This window comes from Zootoca vivipara, chromosome 14, assembly GCF_963506605.1.
Source record: "Zootoca vivipara chromosome 14, rZooViv1.1, whole genome shotgun sequence".
In the NCBI taxonomy this organism is placed as follows: domain Eukaryota; kingdom Metazoa; phylum Chordata; class Lepidosauria; order Squamata; family Lacertidae; genus Zootoca; species Zootoca vivipara.
In genome coordinates, this window is record NC_083289.1 from 20,202,915 (window position 1) to 20,227,497 (window position 24,583).

The window sequence follows — 24,583 nt, forward strand, 5'->3', positions numbered from 1 at the left end:
AGAAGCTCAAGCTCAGGCCTGTTGGATGACTCAGCAAGTCATCCAGGCGAAAGACACCCAAAACAGGCCAACGTCATTAGCAAAATACAGACATGAAGGGAAATAAACAAAGCTGCTTTTTAAAGCAGACAAGGTTTTTACAAAAATGCTGCACTAAAGTTAAAAGCAGGGCACGCCTGTGCCTTCTCAGAACTGTTTCGAGAGGAGCTCCAGAAACTGATCTCTTCCATGTTTAAATTGCAACCCGAGTTTCTGGCTTCCTGATGAGAGCCGTCAACTCTTAAGATGTGCTCCGTGCAACACTCACAGAGCACCAAGATATGTTCCCCAGCAGTATCCTGTCTGCCGCAAAGGGAATTGCACTGCACCACCCAGAATGTAGCCTGGCAGCAGCTACAACAGGAGCTGATCTGGGCTGCAACTGGATTATACTTAGAAAAGACAAGTGCATAAAAAAAGATTGCCCAACACCCTACCTCTCTTCTCAATGATGCTCGGCACATCTTAGGGAGAAACACTCAACTGTGCATGCACAAGCCTCTCCTGCAATTCCTTAGCTCTGTTTCACCCAACAATGACACTTCATGCACCCATACAGCATCACTACTATCATTTTGCAACCCTATTCATCTCCTCTGTGCAAGGTGCCAACTAGGGCTGCAACAATCGGGTTGACTGATTAAAATCAGGAAGGTGGCTTTAAAAATGACTTGTATCAAACCTAAGGAAAGATAGGTAGAATATGCACTTTTACAAGACGTAACCCCCTCTCACGGACAGGCAGGACAGAATGCCTCTTCTAAGATGGCACTGGCAGTAACATAGCTAAAAACAGAAGTATTTTTCCTTACGCAAATTGCTTTTTATGCATATCAACTATATGCAGATTTAATAATTTATATTTAAAACAAACTCAGTTAAGCTTACTAAGATGTTCTTAATAGGGCCAACCACCTCAATTTCATCATCAACTTCCCAAGAGGCTCTCTTTCACAGCTGAAACGTCCATCCTCTTCAACCTGCCATTAGATACTTCTTAGGAACATACAAATATAGGAAACTGCTTTATACTGCATGAGACCATTTGTCCACTCAAGTCATTAAAAGCCACAGTGACTGGTTGCTGCCTCATCACAACTAACAGGAACAGCACCTCCAGAATTGCAAGACTGGTACAGAAGCAGATAGGAAATCCTAAGCAAATCAGTTTTTTTTAAAAAAAACTGGAGGGTGGGGAGAAAGAAAGAGAACTTTAAAGAGAAGAGCTAAAGCTCAGGGTAGAGGATTCACTTTGCATTCAGAAGGTCCCTGGCATCTCCCAATCCTGGAGAGCTGCTGCCAACTGCTGAGAACCTACTGAGCAAGATGGACCAACAACGGTCAGTATTAAAGGCAACTTCCCCTGTGCCTAAAAATAATCTTTCTGCAAATAGCTCAAAGTGGTTCCAGGAAGAAATGTTGCAAAGTTTTCAACACGCCTCACTCAAAATTCCTAGAAATGCAGCCTCCAGCTCCCTCATCCAAGGAAGTGCTGCAAGCAGACAAAACAGGGACAAGAAGTAAATAATGCCTCTTATCGGCCATCCTCTGAGGGAAGGGAGGACAGCAACAGCTTTCCTCCTCTTTGAATCCAAGCATCTTGCTCCTCTCCTCTGTTCCACTTCTATTCACCCTGCAAAAGACACCCCCCCCTCCCACAAACACCATTTTAGAAACCCTGCCAGGAAGCAACAGCCTGCCCACTCACCATTCTCGCCCTTTCTGCACTCTCGTTCCGGATAAAGCAGAAATATTGTCGATGCGGTAACGGGTGTGTAAAAGGATTATCGGCTGGCTCTAATAATACTGACTGAGCTCACCCTCGTCATAAGCCTCTTTCCCTTGTCCAGAAACTGTAACACAATGCCCACTGTTTTACCACAAGTATTGATGTACATAGCTGAACGGAGAATACACAATTGCCTGCCCCCCGATGACTCAATCTACTTTTTAGAAAGGTATGCGGAACTGAAAGCCAAAGCTAGATAACTCTATTCTGTGACTATTTTTATGCAGTGGCCCTTTCCAAACACTGCCTTGTTCTATCTGCTTTCAAACTGGAAAATACAGCAGCAACTCAATGGTTGCTTAAGACAACTAAACAACTTCCGACCTGTCCAGAATACAACCGCGCCAAGTGTTTGTTGTGATATGTTCCAACTGTGAAGCCCCAGTAATGCTGTACCAGAGATCGTCTGCACTATACTCTGAGAACCATACTATGGCATTTTGGGGAACTGCATTTTGTTACGGGTGCTGAGAGTTGTTAAGAGACCCTCTATTCCCCTCACAGAGCTACAGTTCCCAGAGTTCCCTGCGAATGGGGACTGACTACTTAACCACTCTGAGAACTATATCCATAGAGAGAAAAGGCACCATTTGGATTCTCCATATTGAGCACCAACATATCTGGTTTTCTGTTCTAACGTGTTCTGCACTTCAGTACAGTGGTACCTTGGTTTACGAACTTAATCCATTCCGGAAGTCTGTTCTTAAACCAAAGTGTTCTTAAACCAAGGCGTGCTTTCCCATAGCAGCAGGGGACTCAATTTACAAATGGAACACACTCAACATGTTCTGCTTCCAAGGCAAAGTTCGCAAACCAAAACACCTACTTCCAGGTTTGCAGCGTTCTTAATCCAAGTTGTTCATAAACTAAGCTGTTCTTAAACCAAGATACCACTGTACCTCGATTTTGTGTGTGAGGGTGGTGCTGTTTGGAGACATAAGTATAAGCGCTTGGAGAATGAGGTGCATGCATGAGATCATGGGAGTATGTGTACATTTATCTCACTGTTCTCTCTCTATAAACATTCCCTCCCACTCGGCACTTAAGAAATAAGGGTGAGGAAGTGGCTTTTGCTGGAATAAGTAGAGATCAGACAGGCTGGAAAACCAACTAACCATTTCCACTTCTGGCCCACCAATGTGGTTGGCGGTGGGTGAAATAAGGTACAGCCAGGGGCAAAATATTTCAGGAGCTAACATCCAACGCAAAAACACACTTCTGTTCCGTTTAAATGCTTTTTGGAAAACTGCAGGGTTTTGTTTTGTTTTTTGTTTAAAGTAGTAACAAATATTTCAAAGTGCAAATTCACAAGGATTAGCTACAATGAGTACAGTGGTACCTCGGTTTATGAACACAATTGGTTCCGGAAGTCTGTTCATAAACTGAAGCGTTCATAAACTGAAGCGAACTTTCCCATTGAAAGTAATGGAAAGTGGATTAATCCGTTCCAGACGGTCTGCGGAGTAACCGTTCATAAACTGAAGCGAACTTTCCCATTGAAAGTAATGGAAAGTGGATTAATCCGTTCCAGACGGGTCCGCGGAGTCCTTAAACTGAAGTGTTCATAAACTGAAACATGGGTGTAATTGGTTCCGGAAGTCTGTTCATAAACTGAAGCGTTCATAAACTGAAGCGAACTTTCCCATTAAAAGTAATGGAAAGTGAATTAATCCGTTCCAGATGGGTCCGCGGCGTTCATAAACCAAAAATTCATAAACCGAGGTGTTCATAAACCGAGGTTCCACTGTACATTGAAGCAAGATATATCTTGCCACACCTGGAAAACTAGCCCTGCTAGATCTGACCAATGGTCCATCCAGTCCTGCGTTGTATTCTCGCAGTGCTCAACCAGATACCTACAGGAATTCAGTGGCACGCTCCCTCTGACACTGGGGGCCATGCAAAGCAATCCTGGCTAGTAGTCTTTGAATTTGTCTTTGAAAGCCATCTAAGCTGTTGGCCATCCCCTCTTCTTGTGGAAGTGGGCTTCCAAGAGACGGGAGACGGGGCCTGAAGGAGTCCTGCAATTCCCATACACCTTTATGGGGGCTTTAGGCTTGGCATTGATAATAGTCCCCCCCCATGTCACATAACAAAAGGTTTTTCCGACACACAGCGGGGGGAGGGGCTTCCCAAAGCAATGCATGATACTGTTGTGCTGCTCAAGAGCCAAAAATCAACACTGAGCATGTCAAAGTCAATGGGCTGTATCCAAGTTACAGTAGACACATTTAAATGAATGGACCTAAATTGAGCCACGTTGCTTTATTTCTTTAGGTGGAAGTCGGTGTCACAATAAATTTTAAAAAGCTTGCTAAGGAGATCATTCCATCAGCATAAGCATTTCTGCTCACCAGACAAAACAATCTCCCTTCTTTCAGAGGCAGACAGAGGCAGTAATGCTTTTGCACACCAGTTGCTAGAAAGCACAGAGGGCTGAGTTCTCTTGTGCTTGGGCTCTGCTTGAGGATTTATTCTCCAGGCATCTGGGTGACCAATGTGAGAACAGGATACTGGACTAGATCCAGCAGGCTCTCCTTATTTATTTTTGTTCTCCCTCCCCACCCCCAATCCTGTTCTGGGGGATTTTCCTGATACTTCCAAGCATTTGGGGAGATGCAGGGGGAGAAATGTGCAGTTGTGCTAGTGGGACTTGTTGCGCTAGCACAGCAACTTTGTTGAATCTGACTCAATGGGTCTTCTTTGAACAGGACTTGCATTCCCTGTGTAAGCCCCTTAGAAACAACTCTGGATCCCAGCTCACTAAATGCATGATAGCATGAGCATCTGAGAATGTAAGAGATCTGCTGGATCAGACAACAGGCTATCTAGTCTAGCATTCTGTGGTGCCAGGTCCATTGGAAATCTCCATAAAAAGGTATAGATTATTCTGTTCTTTTATTTTTTAACTTACTGTAACTGCATGAAGCAGCATGCAAGCTCCAGCAACTTCTGCCAAACCCCAAGAATCAGGCACAGCAGATCACCATAAATTATGGCAGAGCCCTAGAGAAAAGAGAAAACATTGTGCATAAGTAGAAAACATGGAACTTACCAACAATACAATGACTAGTCTACTGAACTGTTTGGCATATATATTGATCCTTTATTACGGTAATCAAATGTATTTGTATTTAAACAAAACATTCACTTTATTAACAAATAAGAAGAAGAAAGAAGAATGAAAATTAAGATTAAACACACACACACACACACACAGTACAAAAGTTGGGTTGTTTAATTCATATTCCCTGGGGGGAAATCTATTATTATTATTATTATTATTATTATTATTATTATTATTATTATTTAGTGTTGAGGTAGAAATATTTTTAAAAATATTTATTTATAAATATAACCTGGAAGTCGTTGTTGTTCTAAGGTGTTTTGTACTTCTACAAACCTTGAAGTTTGGCAACACTTGCATTTCTGGCTGCTGCTTTTTGGTGACATAAATATATATATCAATTATTTATTTTTAAAGGGATCGCAAGAACTTTCTGCAAGTGAAAAGGGTACAAACCCACCATTCAACTTTACCCAACAGTAATTCTTGTGCAATAAAATCTGCCCCAGATATTTTAATCACCTTTAACTGTAAATTAAGACCCAATCAAAATTTGAAGGGAAAGTGCTGCGAGACAGATTTAAATGTTACTTGGGGAAATTTTCACCGAATTGGTAAATGCATACAAATGCCCCAGCCTTGACTGAGCTTACTACTTCTGGTTGCACATTTTGCAGGAAGGACTCACACGAACTGCTCCTCTGCACACAAAAAATTGCCTCTGAATAGAAAACAATCATGACAGAATCCCTGACACACTAGGTTTCTATGTGCAAGGAACATTTTTACATGGAAGGGCCCTCTTCAACCAGGTGAGCACAGCTCCAGGCAGGAATTTACCACTAACAATGAGAACTTGGTCAAGGGGCAACAACAGCTGCAAGTGAGTCAGCTTGGCATAACTGGTGCCAAATGTACTGCTCTTGCTTTCCATTGAACCACATCAGCAAGGCAGAAGAGGGGTCTTGTCTGGGCAGCCCAGGACCTCCATACACACTGCCCAGCCTTGCACTTGGGGAAGGTCACTTCAGTGATTGCTAACACAGTGGCTTAACTTCACCTCCAGAGATGCACTCCACTATCTCTCGAGACGGATGGATGTCAACAATGCCATGCAAATGTGAATCTAGACTCGTGGTTTCAGAATTCAGAGCAGAATCAAAATGAACTTAGGTTTTAGGGATGCTCTAAAGCAGGCTTCCTTAAACTCGGTCCTCCAGATGTTTTTGTCCTACAACTCCCATGATCCCTAGCTAGCAGGACCAGTGGTCAGGGATGATAGGAATTGTAGTCTCAAAACATCTGGAGGGCCAAGTTTGAGGAAGCCTGCTATAAAACAAGGTTAGCAATTGCCGTATTTTTTCTGTCTATAAGAAGCCCCCGTGTATAAGACGCCTTCTCTATTTTTGGGGACTCAGATTTAAGAAAATGGGGGTGTATCCGTGTATAAGACGCCCCCCTAATTTTTGACATTATTTTTTAGGAAACAAACCTAGTCTTATACACGGGGAAATATGGTAGTCCTGTTTCCCCGAAAATAAGACATACCCATAAAATAAGCCATAGCAAGATTTCTATGCATTTCTGCAATATAAGCCATACCCCAAAAATAAGACATGGATGCAGCGCCTCCTGGCAACAGCTCGCTGCCCTCAGCCATGCTGCGCCACGCAGAGCCCTTCCCGCTGGAATAAGACACCCCCAAAAAATAAGCCATAGTGTGTCTTCTTGAGGAAAAATAAATATAGGACAGTGTCTTATTTTCGGAGAAACACGGTAGTTCCAAATCAAGGTAGAGGTGAATCAGAGGAGGTGGGATGGGGTTATTTCATAAGAACAAAAAGAAAGCGGAAGGAGCTACTCAACCCCAGAGCCAAATCCTGATACTATGGTTCAGTTTCATATCTCCCAGCCACAATAACTTCTCTTTCCCCCGCCCAGTGCTAGAAACTCAGAGATATAAGCTAGGCACTAAATAGCTCCTTAAACCAGGGCTACAGTCACCACAACAGAATGCTGAGTTGCCATCTTGGAGCCAGATGGCTCGAAAGTCGTATTTTTCAATACAACTTTTTGTTTCCTGCAATGCATTCTAATTGTGCAGATAAGGTATAACTGACAGAATTCTACAGGATGTGTTGCTAGTGTGTGAAAGCAGTCATGATCCAAGGATGCCCAGGCATGCACCTCCAGGCGGTAGAGATGTCAGGTGCCATCCTAGTGCCCGGGCATCTTTACTTGGTCGCAAGTGGCTAAATGTGCCTGGCGCCTGGTGAATTTCGAACACTGCCGCCACCCTATTTGTTAAGTATGCAGCAAAAAAGAAACACTCTATTACCGTGAGTGATTTCTTATAAACTACCATGTCCCAAAGGGGATTTATTAAGTAAAGCTTATAAGCAATTAGCAATTTGACTAAGCTAGAAGTAGCAGCTGTTGTAACATCTCTCAACAGGAAGCAAATTCTAATGATGATTAAAATAACTGTGGGCAAGCAGATCAAATTATGTCTGAATTACCTGAATTTTGAACTCTGTATAAAACAATGCAAATCGGTAATTCTTTGAGTTTTTTAAAAAAATTATTCAGTCTTTGGTAGTCACGGGTGCACAAAGAGGAGGGCTAGAATACCTATGCACCTTTGCATAAGCCTTTCTACTGGGTATTGTAGGTACAGAAATTCATTAAAATGATTTTTAAAAACCTGTTTTTATATGCGACAACTGCAACAAGGACAAGCAATTAGCCCAAGGATGGAAGCAAGAAGAAATACCAACTAAAGAAGAGTGGCAAGAGAAACTGATGAACTATGCTGAGATGGCGAGACTAACTGGGAAAATTTGGAACCAGCAGGACCAGACTTTCCTAAGGAAATGGAAGAGGTTTACGATATATTTGGAAAGCCACTGTAATCAATTAACATCGCTTGTAGGGTTAAAAGAAGTTTTGTAAGGAGTATTATACAGTGGTACCTTGGTTTAAGTACACAATTAGTTCCGGAAGTCTGTACTTAACCTGAAGCGAACTTTCCCATTGAAAGTAATGGAAAGTGGATTAATCCGTTCCAGATGGGCCCACGGAGTACTTAAACTGAAAGTACTCAAACCGAAGCGTACTTAAACCGAGGTATGACTGTATAAATTATTACGAAGAGAATGAAGAATAGTTGTATTTAAGATTTAAATTTATATCAATAATTATAGTAACAAAACATATCATAAAAGTATGATATGCTGGAAAATATGAGTAAAAACCAATAAAAAAACACACACAAAATTAAATTATACATAAATATATATATACATTAAAAAAAATAGAATACCCATGCACATCGCTAACACAATGAAAATATTATTCAGCTGCCTATTTGACTCCTAGGATTTTAGCAGTCAGTCATTACACGCATAGTACACCTCGGCATAGATTTTACAAACTTAAATAAGCTGAATTTCTGTGTCACACAGAGGTGGTTATCATCCCTTCAAGAAGAGAAAAAAATTCTACTGGTGTGCAGGACCTATCTAAACGCCAGCTCCCAACCTTTGCCACACTTACAAGTTACTAGGAAGTAGGGTTGGGCAGGGAGGGAACAGAGAGAGAGAACACAGCTGAGGGACAGATCTCACATCTGGCATGGAGAAGGTCCAAAATTCAGCCCCTGGCACCTCCAGTTCAAACGAAAAGGTGATGGGAAATACCTCTACCAAAAGCTTCTGCCAGAGGAGACAGTATCAGACTACAGCAGGGTGACTAATTGAGTGATTCTGTTAGGCTGCAGCTCCCATAATCTCTGACCATTCGCTATGCAGCTTGGGGTTGATGGGATTTGTAGTACAGCAGAGGGCCACAGTTTGGCCTAGACCAGGCTTCCTCAACCTCGGCCCTCCAGATGTTTTTGGCCTACAACTCCCATGATCCCTAGCTAGCAGGACCAGTGGTCAGGGATGATGGGAATTGTAGTCTCAACACATCTGGAGGGCCGAGGTTGAGAAAGCCTGGCCTAGACAGACAAATAATCTGACTTGGCATCAGGCAGCTTCTTAGCTTTGGAAGACACGTGGTGTTAGGCTGAAGCCATCTCAACTTCAACCAAACACCTAAAAAGCAACCTTTTGCTTTGTTTTAGGTGGTCCGGTCCCTCATAGTACTGTGGTACCTCGAGTTAAGAACTTAATTCGTTCTGGAGGTCCGTTCTTAACCTGAAACTATTCTTAACCTGAGGTACCACTTTAGCTAATGGGGCCTCCCGCTGCCGCCGCGCGATTTCTGTTCTCATCCTGAAGCAAAGTTCTTAACCCAAGGTACTATTTCTGGGTTAGCAGAGTCTGTAACCTGAAGTGTCTGTAACCCGAAGCGTCTGCAACCCAAGGTACCACTGTAATTATAAATGTCCACCAATGCACCACCTGTCACATTATTGCTTTCGTCTAGGGGAAGAGTGGGGAACCTTTGCCCCTCCCAATTTCTGCTCAACAACAACTCCCATCAGCCAGGAAGTATAGCCAATGGGCCAGGGAGGATGTTGTAGGTTCCCGACACCTGCTGTGGGAAAACATCAACACAGCGTACAATATACACACCCTTTCTCCTTGCACTACCGCTGTACTCCCAACGCCAAAGCAATGGCACCTTAGCCTTAGGGCCACAATCAGTAAGGAATCCTTTAAAAGGCCACATTCACACAATACAACTGAAGTGCTTCCCTCAAAGCCTTCTGGGAGATGTGTTTTGGTAAGAGTGTTGAGCATTATTATGGGACCCCTAACCCCTCCCCCCCAATGAGCTACAATTTTCCAAGTGGTTCCCTCTTGGCAGGGAACTCTGAAAACTGCAGCTCTCCGAGGGGAATTGAGAGCCTCCTGGCCACTCTCAGCCCCCTTAACAATTCCCATAATTCTTTGGGTGGAAGCCATGCTTAAAGAGAGTTGCATCATAGTGCTTTAAAGGTATGGCATGAATGTGGCCAATTAAGATTCCAGTATCCACCGCACAACAACATGGTCCTGTAATCTCTCTATGCCTCCCCCTTTTCGGAATCTGTAACCTTTGGTTTTTGAAACCCAATGCTTGAAGACTTCTTGTCTCCAAAAAAAGGGGGGGCGACACAACTAGCCTACGGACACTGCATTGGAATGTGACGCTCCCAGAGTTTTTAAAAAGAACAGTTAAGAAGCAGATTTATGAGCATTCCTCTCCAATTGTTTACTTTTTGGAGGTGGGGAGGGATTTACTTACGCAACTGCCAGATAAGGAGAGGAAGGTTCCTCCTCCCTGTTATTCCAGGAGCAGGTAGACTGGACACAGAGGACCCAAAGCGCGCGCACACACACACACACACACACACAACCCAGCAGCAAAGACTCGGTTTAACTTTAAAAGGAGCTCCTGCTTCCTGCCCCCACCCCAACTCAGGCCTTTTTGCTGGCCTGCTACCTAAGTAACCAATCTCATGGTAAATTGGGATGGAGAATAAACAGCAGGAGCAGATTAAATCCTAAGCAACAAGGATCCTGTTTTCATGTAAATGCCCTGTACAATTAGAAGGAATTGTGAACAGACAAGGGAGCAAGCAAGCCAAGACAGAGGGGAGCAGAAGTGGGGTTTCAATGGTTTTAAAAAAGGAGATGATTTAGAAAACAAACATTTTAAAATTAACATAATTCCCGCTCCCCCAGTCCAAAGAAACAAATGTAATCACATACGGATCTGCTGATCAGGCCAAGGCCTAAGTCCACACTCTCAGCAGCCAGATTTGATGCAATTTGTGAATTTAAAGCTGCCCTTTTTTCTGAAGGCTGGGGTTATATTTTATTTGTATTCTGTTGTATTTCTTAAATATATCTTTGTTGATATAAACCACTCTGAGGCCTATTGGCAAAGGACAGAATACAAAATTAAATAAGAGTTAAACAGATCTGGCCATTGTAATCTACTATACAGGACTGGCGCTACTCACTTTTATTATGTTCTGAGCCTTGAAAGGACCCTGAGCAGTTATTGTGATGACAGTTTGTATTTTAGAGACGTTCCCTTAATTTGGGGCACCATGTCAACACTTTCTTAAAGGGCAGTAATTTGTGGACATGCCCTAGTCATATGGAGCTGTTGAAGCAGAGGAAAAGCAAGAGACTGATGCTGTACAAACTGCTGGCTTGAATTCTGCTGATTAAAGCTGTATTGTTAACGCCTGTCTTCCGTCTGCAATCTTTTGGATAAAAAAAAAAACACTGCACTGGATAGTCCCGGGTAGCTAAATCCTAGCCACTGACCCACTTATTTCAAGCCTTCTTTTCATTGGAGCAATCTCAAAGCAAAGAAAGCCAAGAGTTGTATGTTCTTCCATGAAAAAGAAAACACACAGAGAGATGTCATATTGCAACCTCATCTTATTAAGGGAGCATACATATGATACATCTAAAGCAAATTTCAATAATAATAATAATAATAATAATAATAATAATAATAATAATAATAGGAACTGTAGTTTGTGAAGGGTGCTGGGAATTGTAGCTCTGAGGAGTAAACTACAATTCCCATGGTTCTTTTTTTGGGTGGGTTGCTTTAAATATACTTTAAAATGGGTTCACTTTAAAGCATTTTAAAATGAGTTGAGTACCTTTTGGTTGAAGTATGCCAACTATTTCTCATCATCTTCTGTGCTGCTGTGGGAGTGGTTAATGGGGAAGAACATAAGGAACCTATGGCTTGTTTGCTTCCAAGACACCATGTGCTCATTACTCTTAGTGGGGGGGAGTGTCTTCAAAATGACCCACCTCTGACCTCCCCACCCCACACTCCTGACTCAAACAGAGGAAATGAAAATACAAAAAAACAATACGCAGGGTTAGACTTTAAACTAACAAGGAAATTGCAAGTTAAGCCACCAAGCAATGCCCTTGCTTCACCTCTGTGGCATTCCCTTTCCGCCACTACCATTCCGTTTAAAGGCACCCTTTGTCCTTCTGAATACCCAAAACTACAAGAGGGTTTGTCCACAGAGAACAGGTGGCCTCCGCCCCAAATGGACACATGGTCACTTTCTCTCCCTTAAGCCAGCCGCTTTTCCCTCAGCCCCTTCCCTCCCCGTATGGGCAACACAGGCAGAATAAATACCGGCATAACAGCATGTGGCTCAAGCGTCCCCCCTCAAAACCTGACATTTCCACTACTTTGTGTTGCTACAAGACTAGGGAAGGGCCTCTGAAATTTGGAGAGATACAATGTTAGGGTCAAGCCCTAACCAAAGGCATGTCTATATAGGCCTACCTAAATGGGAAAAGGCATTATACATCAAGGGGTATGAAGAAAGAGCTCTCTAATATCGTGCCCATTCGGCAGTTACTGTATATTTACGTGCTTTTTAATCATAACGACCAACACCTCGACGGCTTCATGACTCAACATTCCCATCTCGTCACTCCCTTGCTGTACAAGCCTATCTACCGGTTGTTTCCAACAAGGCTTCTATGGCAACGGCACAAGCAACTAATTAGGAGGGGACATGAGTATTTGTTCAGTGGCTTATAAATCTCCACTCCTAGTCCCAAGTCATAAAAAGGAAGCACTATTCATCCTGGTGCAACTGGAGGTTTAAAAAGAAACAAACAAACAAATGAGGAAGGTTTCGTTTTTTATAGTTTTGCCATTTTCCAAGCAATTTTTTTACGAAACGGATCGCCTGTGGTTTACAACCAATTGAAAGGCCGGAATGTAAAATAGCAAGCTGACAGGAATAGCATCACACCACAACATCCACATTCCAGCTGAAACAAAAAACCTAAAAAGGGACAAACTCAACCACACTACACTACCACCCCGGGGGAAATTCAGGTTTAATTCAGTTCACTTCTTTTTCCTTTAAAAAAAATCCTACTTTTCTCCATAGTGGACAGGTTCACCCGTGCTAAACCATCATTTAGTGCTACATGGATGCAGCTGGAAGGAGTCCAAGTGCAGACTCGCCTGCTTCCACAAGACCAAGAGGGGATGACTTCTTCAGAGATTTGTTGTTTTCCACAAATCCCAGTTTATTACTCACAAGCCAGAGCACGCCTGGCTTAAGAACAAACTGGTTGAAGAAGCCAGCTTTGGAACTCATAGCTTGAAACTGGCTTGCCTTGAAACTGATAAGGGTTTGTTTTAAGCCACAGCCCCCTACTTCGCAATTTGCAAACCAAGATTTGTGGAAATTGGAACGATATGCTGCAGAAGTCCTTCCAGCAACTGCAGGAGATGAAAGGGGGGAGTTCGAGAGTCAGCTGCTTCACTCGGGGGCAGCTCGTATATGTAGCCCTAAAGCAGTGTACTGTGACGCGCAGACCAAGCCAAAGCCTCAATAAATTACACAACAAAGTCCACTTTGTGTGTGTGTGTGTGTGTGTGTGTTTTAAATGTCAATAAAACACAAAAATATAAGTAGGCATAAAAATACATTGTGGGCCCATGCTGGATTACTAATGCTCTTGGGGGAGGAGGAGTACATCAAGTACTTTTTGCTAAATCTATGCTGTGGTTTGTTTATGAGAACCAGGATTTGGGTGTAGAGCACTGTACACCAAATAATAAAATACTAAGCAACAGCTGCAGCTCCATGGTCAAGTACTGTATATGCTTTGCAAGTGTAGATTCCCATGTTCAATGACCAGCCTCTCCAGGTATATCAGGGAATGTCCCCAGCCTGGAACACCCTGGAGAGCTGCTGCCAGCCTGTGCTGGCAGGACTGGGCTAGATGGGTCAGTGGTACAAGGACAGATACTTATATTCCTAGAGGAGATTCTTTTGTGTTGCAAGCGTATATTCACAAGACCATGGTGGAAATCTCCCAGTTATGACAAACAAAACTTTGCCCTTCAGTATGTATTCTCGGTGTAAGAGTACAGCTAGGAACTGTGCGCACTTTAATTTTTAACCTCTATGAAAAAAATGTTATGCATTTTATTTGGTAGTACTGTACTTCATGTCACCAATTGCTGGTTATATCGTTAATATCCGGGTGTAAGTAAATGTTCGTCATATCCTATTCCAGCTTATATATTTTTCCTAAATGATATCAATTTATATGTTTCGAAGTTTGAGAGTTTATTTTAAGAGTACTTTAAAATGTTATAACAAATACGATCAAAACGATTTTTTTTGTTGTCACGCTATGTTTTGAAATGAACCAGCATTTAGACCACTACTGCAGCGATGTATTGATTTGTGTTTTTTGCAATGATGTGAGCTGCTCTGGACATGTTTATGTGGGAAAGCAGCATACAAAGTGAACTATGGAATAAAATCAATTCTGAAAAGCCCTCCTGGGAAATAAGCATCACAAGGTACCAGATATCTGGAGAATTGATGCCTTGAGACAATTGGACGCCCTTCTGATGCTGCTGTGTTAGACTATGATAACCATCATCTCCCACCATCGACCACTCTAGATAAGAACTGATGGGACTCAGGAGTCCACAAAGCCACTCTGCCCTTGACTCCAGTCACCAGAGAATTTTCAGGCAGGAGTTTTGTCTGGACACCACCATGGCCTGGCTAAAAGGAAGAACTGTAAGGACGGGGCGGGGGGGGGGGTCAGACACAACCTTGCTGTATTTATTTTGGAAGCGCAGTTCATGAATTCAATAAAATAAGAAAAGACAGCAGAAATCAGGTCTGACAACCAACAATAATTAAAAATTATAACAAAAATAAACTGGAGTCCAGAACAGCCTAATAATACTTTTGTTTTAAAAAGAAATAAAAATACATTTATTTATTTATTTATACTCACCGTTCACCCTAAGGCTCCTGTGCAGGTTACAACAATTAAAACAATATATTGAAAATAGTTGGAATATAATTTTCCATATATAATTTGCCCGTTAGCAAAAGCACTTGACTGGCAAAAATGCAGAATCCAGGCTGTGTCACAACTGTATCCATTCTACGTCCAGTGAGCTTTATGACTGAGTGGACCCACATAAAAGCTAAAGGATGAATGCAAATTCATCTTTAAAAATAAAATAAATCTAAGCAGGAACTCTTGCTTTTTTATTACAACAGACATATTGTACTTACAGAGGGTAGAGGCAGCGGAGAAGAAAGTCAGCCAACTTAAGAATGCTCCAGCAATAACACAAACTGCACCTACTCAAACATGTAACCCCTTGTAAATTCAGCTGAACAAATTGTGTGTGTTGAGTGTATGCATAGTATAATAGCTCATTTTGTTAGTGAGTACACACACACATGGAGGACGTGGGTGGCGCTGTGGGTTAAACCACAGAGCCTAGGGCTTGGCGATCAGAAGGTCAGCGGTTCAAAACGGCGTTTCCATGCGCTGCTCTGGTTCGCCAGAAGCGGCTTAGTCATGCTGCCCACATGACCTGGAAGCTGTATGCCGGCTCCCTCGGCCAATAATGCGAGATGAGCGCCGCAACCCCAGAGTCAGTCACGACTGGCCCTGTTTCTCCGAAAATAAGACATACCCATAAAATAAGCCGTAGCAGGAATTCTAAGCATTTGTGCAATATAAGCCATACCCCGAAAATAAGACATAGTGATAGGAGCAGTTCTGGAGGGCGCCAAGGAAGAGGCAAGGCTGGACACGTAATTAAAAAATAACACACACCCTGAAAATAAGCCAACGTGTGTTTTTTTGAGGAAAAAGAAATATAAGACGGTGTCTTATTTTCGGAGAAACACGGTAATGGTCAGGGGTTCCTTTACCTTTACACACACACACACAGTAACCATATGATGCTGTGGCCAAGTGACCTTGCAGGCTCATAGAATTGTAGAATTGCAAGGCACCTCAAGGGTCATCTAAGTCCTTATATATGCTTTATGGCTGGAGGTGCCAGGGACTGAACCTGGCCTCTTGGGTGCTTCCACGTGGCAGCTTATTGCAAACTGGGTGCTGCTTGTTCAAACAAGTTTTGTGCAGCATCCACATGTCATCCTCATCAAAACTCATCTTCATCAAAATGCAGCTTGTATGTTCCCCTAATTTAATCTGGGTTTCATTGTTTTTCATTTTCAGATTTCTGTGGAAACTCTAAATCCAGAGCAAAAAAATTTGGGGGGTGATCAACACCAATAATTCTGGACACAGTAACTGCAAACTAGGATGGCATTGGCTATCCCAGGAGTCCAACCCCTTCAGTTTTTCAAACAATAACCACCCAAGATAGTTTCACAGGATTCCAAGCAGCCCGATATTGGTTTGGTTCTTAAAATGTTAGGAATTGCATTCATTGCTGCAAAAGGCACTTAAACCACCACGACTGTAACTAGGTGAATTTCAGCTAAGCAATGCAATAGAGAACGCCTCCTATACAAGCCTTCTGTTTCACCACCCCAGTTAATAATAATTACCGTATGCGTATCAGGCTGTGTATACGTTGAAAGCATACACTTTCTGTCCCCTCTTTAAATAAAACAACTGCTTGACAACACCACAACACGGAGGCAACTTTTCTCTATGAGTTTCAATTGTTTTAGGGCAAAAGGAAAGCGTTCTAGCAGTGAGATGGGGTGTGAAAGCGTACCCACAGAATCACAATCCTGTATTATTTGCAAATATATATATATGCTCCAAGCCACTGTGCACATTGATCCTTACCACTAGAGAGTCAACATGGCAAAAAAAGTTGGAATGCTAAACAAGAGCGTGGGAGCTGTCAAAACTACAGCCTAAATAAGTTAGTTAGTGGGGTTTTGGGGGGGGGGTGTTCATCTTTATCAAGAGCCAAGCAATGGTGCTGATGAGGGTCTATTCCCACGCTATATCATGTTGTCTCCTACAAAGGCATCTTGTGGTCTGGTGCCAAGGAGGGAGGGAGGGAGGGAGGGAGGGAGGGAGGGAGGGAGGGAGGGAGGGAGGGTCAGAGATACGCTTATAGCAAGGGAAAGGGGGGGGGAGAATATGAGAGTCATAGAAGCACCTAGGTGACCGAAAGACAGCAGCGACGTGGGGGTGGGGGGTTTGCAGATGGGCTTTTGCAAACACCTAACGTTTATCACATCTGCAGAGAAGCTGTTCTGCATGGAATCCAGCTGCTTTGCTAATTACCAGCCCACCACTGTGGGTAGAGGGGACCACACAAGAAAGGAAAGGAAAGGGGAGGGAGGGGAGTTAAGTTGCCTTAACTTGAAGATAAGGCTATCATCAATGCCTACTAGCCATGATGGTTATTGCTCTGCCTCCATGGTCGGAGGCAGTAATGCTTCTAAATGCCAGTTACAGTGGTACCTCGGGTTACAAACACTTCAGGTTACAGACTCTGCTAACCCGGAAGTAGTACCTCGGGTTAAGAACTTTACCTCAGGATGAGAACAGAAATCGTGCACCGGCGGCAGCGGGAGGCCCCATTAGCTAAAGTGGTACCTCAGGGTAAGAACGGTTTCAGGTTAAGAACGGACCTCCGGAACGAATTGAGTTCGTAACCAGAGGTACCACTGCAGTGGAAACTGCAAGATGGGAGAGGGCTCTTGTGCTCAGGATCTGCTTGTGGGTCTCCCACAGGACTCTGGTCAACTACAGCTACAATAGGATGCTATATTAAATAGGGCACTGCCCTGATGCAGCAGGTTCTTATGCCTCCGTTTTACATGAGAGGCGGAATTTAAGGGTGCTTTCAGAGCTGACAGAAAGGACACTTTTCAGTCATGTTTTACTTTGGACTTAGACAACACATACCAAACATATGAAGAGCTCCATTATTATTATTATTATTATTATTATTATTATTATTATTATTATTATTATTATTATTATTAAACGCTCTACCTTGTCCATGTTCTGCTTCCAACAACAGCCAACCAAATATCTTTGAAAAGCCCTTGCAGAGGTTCTATTTATATATCCTAATAGTCATTGGTAGACTTGTCCACCTGGGAATGTGACTAATCTTTTAATAAGAAATTGCCCAAAGCTGATCTGCCTCGTAACAAAGGATGGACAGATTTTTAAATTCTCAGGTTCTAATTTTTCTAGTCTCAAGTTCAGTTCATTACCCTTTTCGCATTAGATTGCGAATTTTTTTAAGTCCTCATGAAAATCTGTCATCAGCATGTTCAGGGACACAGGCAAAATTGCTTGCAAGAAATCGTACTGTAATGCGTATTTGCATGCTATTTTCATAAACGTGTGCGCATTGTTAGGCACACTTTCCCCACTATAAACTCCTTTTTTAAAGAACTACAAAAAAAATTCAGAGCAGTGCAAAATTTCAAAAGTTAACCATTTCAGTTCTCACACTGTTCTAGGAAGTGCAGAATTGGTAGGTTTGCCTTAAAATGCATGCCAAGCCAAATCCCTATCCCTCCCTGCCAAATGCTGGGAAACAATGTTAGGTGTTTAACATTCAAATTAGCAGAGCTGTTGTATTCTTTAACTATACAGTAGGCTATCAGCATCCCTTACCGCAAAGAAGCAAAACAATCAACCAAGCTCTCCTCCTAGCAACTTTGCTTCTCCCACATGGGAAGACACCCAATGGAGTATTTTGGAGAGAACTGCACAGCTGATGCTCAGATTCGCACGATACCGTCAGGCAAGAAGTGTCAGAAATTCAACACAAGAGCCTGTCTGGATCAGGCCAGAGGCCCATCTTGTTCTCACAGTGGCCAACCCCTGTTGGACTAGAATCAGGCATCCCCAAACTGCGGCCCTCCAGATGTTTTGGCCTACAACTCCCATGATCCCTAGCTAACAGGACCAGTGGTCAGGGATGATGGGAACTGTAGGCCAAAACATCTGGAGGGCTGAAGTTTGGGGATGCCTGGACTAGAAGACCCATGGGGTCCCTTCCAACCATTGCTAGACGTTAGCCAAACTGGGGAAAGCAGACTGTCACTTAAGAGAAGGATCTGAAATATTTTCATTGAAGCTTGAATCATTCTGGATTGCTTTATTTGATGTTTAATGTGTTGTAAAAGGCTTTGAAATTTGTTCTTTAAAATATATAAAGCAATATAGAAATGAAATGAATAATAATAACAAGAACAAACTTCACTGTAGAAAAAAAGGCACCTAGACATCTGTTGTAGCAGCCGTAACCTAGGTTTAAGGTGCCATTTGGCGAATGGACTATATATCTGAATTTCTGACACTGCTTCCAACTCTACAATTCTATGATTCCACATCTATGAGAAGCCCACAAGCAGGACCTGAGAGCAACATCACTCTCCTCACCTGTGATTCTCAGTGATTGGTATTCAATAGCATATCGCCTTCCACAGTGGAAGTACAACATAGCCTTCTCCTCCATCCATGAATTTGTCTAATCTTATAAAGGTCACATCCACACGAAAGCACATGGCTTCTCCCAAAGAATCCTGTGAGCTACAATTACCAGCATGCTTAACAAACCACAGCTCCCATGGATTCTCTAGGGAAAGCCATGCGCTTTAATACACATGGCATGGGATGTGACCTAAAATCCAAGGGGCGGGTTGCGCACAGGTCTCACGGTTGATTATTCCTATAACCAAAACAAAAACTAGGAGAGCCAGCTAATGGGCCAGTGTGCTCTAGTTCCTCATAGCAAGTCATTAACTGCTGCAGAAAGAGTGAGCTTTGTTCCTGGCTAAACTGTGCTGGGAAATTGCTGCTAAAAAAGGCAAAAGGTGATGACAGAAGGGTGATGATAGAAGGATGAGGTCAAAAAAAGGAGAGGAGGGGATTTGAATGGAAATAGACCTTTCAGGCAGGCTCCTCAGCAGCTGGCCTTTGCTTTCATTGCTTCCCATGAATAAGAAAGCCAGGATGAGACACTAGATGGAAGCATCAAACAGCACTTCAGTCAAGTTTGTTATGGAGCCTGGCAAAATGTAGTCCCTCGCCAATACCATATATTTATTCCAATGACGAACAAAACAAATTTTGCATTCTCACAGCAAAGCATATCTGCTTCCACTTCTACCAGTCGCTTAGTAAAAAAAAAAATGGTGCTGTGTCCAAAGTGGTAGTTTTGGAGCTTTGAAGAGGGAATGCTCAGAAGGGCTTTGTTCGCTGAAGCTAAGCAATGTTGGTACTATCCTTCAGGTTGAAACCAGGCTGTGTTAGATGTCCAGTGTGTACATCCACAAGTTCTCCCTTTTTGTTAACGTTGCTATAGGTAATTACTGGTAAGTCCAACACACAAACAAATGCGGGCAGGGTGGTCCACAGGAGGAATCCATTTCTGAATTCGTCTGGTCACCAACTGGAGAGAATGTCATCCTCATCAGCTTATCTTGTAACAAACATCATTACATAGTGAAACAAGGCTACACCAGCACCATGCATCTAGCGCATTAAAGGTTACGACACAGGAAATAGCTACCCTTTTTTTTTCTACCCAAGAAACCGCCTTGAAAATTCCCATATCCATACTTCTGGGTGTACACATCCACACCATACATTTAAAACCCTATGAGCTTCCACAAAAGAATTCTGGGAACTGTAGTTTGTTAAATGTGGAGACCCCCGATTCCCCTCCAAGAGTTACAATTCCCAGAGTTCCCTGTGAAGAGGAGTTGGTTGTTAAAACTGCATTGGGAATTGTAGGTCTGTGCAGTTCACATCATAGTTCTGGGGGATCCAATAATAATTAGGGACACCAACCAAGCTAAAAAAAAACCGGATTGTAACACTTAACATTCTCTCTGCCCAACAGCTGCATAGCTTGACCGGAGCAAGGCAGCCAAGACAAGAACACGAAGGAATGCAAAAAGCTTCTACCTCCTGAGTTAGAAGAAGAATGGAATGCCCACCCCTAAGACTTAATAAAGCTTTTTAAGGAAGAAGTTGAAATAATAATTTGACAATTTAATTATTAAATAATGGAATGGCAGGCTGCCATTGAGATCTTCGGTTAAAAGCACACACACACAAAAAAAAATTCTTGTAGCAGTGAATTGTGTATAGAAGAGAGGGCTACAATGGTGCTGGCAGGAATCCAACACGCAGGCCCTAGCCGAGAGGTTTGGCTGTGAATCTTTCAATGCTAAGCAAATGGATATTTATATTCTTCTGTGGCAATAGCAAATGGTCTTCCGTGAATGAGAGGTGGGGGGAGGGAGAGAACCAACTACCGTACATATAACGTGCAGTGTGGATCAATGATGGGATTTTCAGGCTGCTGTCCATCACGGCATGTACACAAAAGATTGTCTGAGAACAATAATAATGATTTGGGTTTTGATTATAAATTTAGGTGATCAAGAAAAACTAGCAAGCTATGTTTCAGGAGAATCTAAACCAAATAATTAGCACCATGAGGATAATCTTTTATCCAATTTCTTAGTGCACCCTTCAATATAAGGTCCCAGGGTGGGCTAAAACAATTTAAAAATACAGTATCTTCAGCATTCACAGAAAGCTGTCTAGTGAAGGTGTCAAGACATACCTCTGTGGGTTGGGAATTTCTTGACTTAGGGGCTGCCACACAAAACACCCTTTTCCGGGCTGCCACTCTCCATGCAAAGACCCGAACAGAGGGCAACAGAACTAGCAAAAGGACCCCTTCTGCAGATCTGAAAACCCAAAAGCATCGCTGTAAGGAAGGAGTTAGCCTTTCACAACACAAAAATTGAAATGGCCCATTGGTGAATATATACATTGGAAGCAATTCAGCCTGAATTGAGATAAAAAACAATGATCTGGGACCCCAGATGGGGAGAAAGCGAGGCAAACATTGCAGCAGGCAGCACAAGGACCCACATACACATAGCACCAACATACACCCTGCCGCTCTGTAAATCATTCCCTGCCAATGCCATTTTTGAGGCGGAGCAGGTGGAATCTACATAACATTATCTGTGACTTTGTTTTAGTTTGGGAAACTCTGCAAACTGCATTATCTCAATGATACAGCAACTACTAACATGTCCACAGATTAAAGAAAACAAGATGTGGTGGAAGGTCCTATCAGGTGTAGCTAAAGAATTCCATTGAGGAAGTGCATCAGATTAAGCGATCAGGGGCTTCACATTTTCACTCACCATGGAGAGTGTGCTTCTGCCACCCTCTGGCATGTGTGGCTGGCCCCAGCATGCCTCCAAACCTTGAAGTTGCAGGTGTGGGAGAGGGCACAGTGGTCACCATCCACTCCCCAAGTCCCACAAATGTTTGCTCTTTCTGCGCAGCTAAGGCACCCCAGGGACCTCATTCTGGCAAGGCCAAACCAGCCCTCTCCCCACCCCACCTGGGTCCTGTCAGCATTTTCTCATCCACCTCCGAGGCAAATCAGGCTGCACCCATTGCCCTTTCCTGCAGGCAAGGGAGCTGGGGGAATTTGCTGCGGCTGCACAATGTTCAACTGGGGTAGAAGGAGGAGCCACAATTTTTGGCTTAGCCAAAACCTTTGGACAAGAGCTGATGCCAGAACATCTTCCCCTCCACCCCCAAAAGCTATTAGGCCAGGAAGAATTACACATGGGTCTGTTTTTTTAAATAAAAAAATTAACAGAAGGAGCAATGCTGAACATATGCTCAAGCACACATATACACACACGTGTTTGAAATTTCCACCTGCTCCTATGGTATGTGAAAGTCAAAACAACAAATGCCCTACACTTATGCAATAGTGCCAGGTCAGAACAAAAAGATACAAGGGTTAAAGCCACAGAACAGGTGCAAGAGGGAGGAGGAGGAAGGGGGAAAGGAAAAAGGCGGTCACCTCTCTCCGCCTTGCACATACAGTATATCGGATGCTCTCAGGAAAGGTAAAATGGGAAAGAAGATTTGGAAGATCATGTCTCAGCAGGCTCTAGAGAGCTGCCACCCAACTAGGCGGTACCTTCCACCTCTAAATCTACATGAGAAATGTAAATGTCTCCCCACTGACATGTGATGCCCCACCTTTCCCTTTACTGCTTCAGAGCCCTCTGCAAAAACTGCCCTGCTTGTAAGGCCAGGCGGCAGAATACGCGGGTTCTACTTTGGAAGGTTGCCCATGGGATTACTAAGCACTTCATGGGCTGAGTCCACACTTGGGAGGAACCATTCGTTTATAGGTGTGTTTTTTTGTGAGGCAAAACACTTTAGAAGAGTTTGGATTTGATATCCCGCTTTATCACTACCCGAAGGAGTCTCAAAGTGGCTAACAATCTCCTTTCCCTTCCTCCCCCACAACAAACACTCTGTGAGGTGAGTGGGGCTGAGAGACTTCAGAGAAGAGTGACTAGCCCAAGGTCACCCAGCAGCTGCATGTGGAGGAGCGGAGACATGAACCCGGTTCCCCAGATTACAAGTCTGCCGCTCTTAACCACTACTCCACGCTGGATCTCTTTACTGCCTTTAGATGACGTTCATAGCACAACTGCAGCTACATATCAAGTTACTCCAGTGACACAGAAAGTTTTCCAAAACAGATATTTTCTGAAAAATTCCCAGTGCTTTATGTTTCTGCAGAACGTTTTCTAGTTCATTAGTAACAAAGAATGGATATACAGTACAGCTTTAGGGAAGAGTGGCAGTTTGGCTTTTCAACTGTTTGCTAAATGCAAGTAAATCCAAGGGGTTTATCACTGTCTTATTGGATTGATGATCCATTTTTGTGTGTGCATTTTATATATGTGTACTTTATGTTTGTATTGTAATGGCCGTTGGCTACAAACCATAATAAAAACTTGACTGATAAAAACCAAATATGCTAGATTAGATCACTCTACAGATAGAGCGGCCAATGTTGTGCCCTCTGGATACTGTGGGACTACAACATGGGTAGGCAAACTAAGGCCCAGGGGCCGGATCCAGCCCAATCGCCTTCTAAATCTGGCCCGAGGACGGTCTGGGAATCAGCGTGTTTTTACAGGAGTAGAATGTGTCCTTTTGTTTAAAATGCTGGGTTATTTGTGGGGCATAGGAATTCGTTCATTTCCCCCAAAAAATATAGTCCGCCCCCCCAAGGTCTGAGGGACAGTGGACCGCCCCCCTGCTGAAAAAGTTTGCTGACCCCTGGACTACAAATTCCCTCATCCTTTACACATTTTTCTGTGATGGCTGAGGCTAATGAGACTTGAAGTGCAAGGAGGGCACCACATTGGCTACCCCTGCTCTGCAGTATGAAAAAATCTTTTCAGATGCTAACTGAAAATTTGTTGTTTAGTCGTGTCTGACTCTTCGTGACCCCATGGACTAGAGCACGCCAGGCACTTCTGTTTTCCACTGCCTCCCGCAGCTTGGTCAAACTCATGTTGGCAACCATCTCGGCCTCTGTCACCCCCTTCTCCATGTGCCCTCCATCTTTCCCAACATCAGGGTCTTTTCCAGGGAGCCTTCTCTTCTCATGAGGTGGTCAAAGTATTGGAGCCTCAGCTTCACGATCTGTCCTTCCAGTGAGCACTCAGGGTTGATTTCCTTCAGAATGGATAGGTTTTATCTTCTTGCAGTCCATGGGACTCTCAAGAGTCTCCTCCAGCACCATAATTCAAAAGCATCAATTCTCCGGCGATCAGCCTTCTTTATGGTCCAGCTCTCACTTCCATACATCACTACTGGGAAAGCCATAGCTTTAACTATGGGACCTTTGTCGGCAAGGTGATGTCTCTGCTTTTTAAGATGCTGTCTAGGTTCCTTCATGGATCACTGCCTTGTCGTGGCGAAGGGGCTTGAATAACTCAGAGAAGCTATGAGCTATGCCGTGCAGGGCCACCCAAGACGGACAGGTCATAGTGGAGAGTTTTGACTAAACGTGATCCACCTGGAGAAGGAACTGGCAAG

The 24,583-nt window shown here is 43.3% G+C and overlaps 1 protein-coding gene across 12 annotated transcripts in view; it reads right to left on the reverse strand.

Moving 5' to 3' along the window:
* The window catches only part of AKAP13 (A-kinase anchoring protein 13), a 231,743-nt gene that overhangs the window by 167,419 nt on the left and 39,741 nt on the right, over window positions 1–24,583 (reverse strand). For 5 of the 12 annotated variants that reach the window (XM_035130701.2, XM_035130702.2, XM_060282932.1 and 2 more), the window contains one exon: window positions 4,743–4,834. The exons of 6 other annotated variants lie outside the window; for them this stretch is intronic. The gene's annotated coding sequence lies outside the window, so the exon portion shown is untranslated. Of the gene's footprint in view, window positions 1–1,747; window positions 3,332–4,742; window positions 4,835–24,583 lie in introns of those variants that run through there. One more of the 12 variants, XM_060282935.1, reaches the window with a different exon arrangement.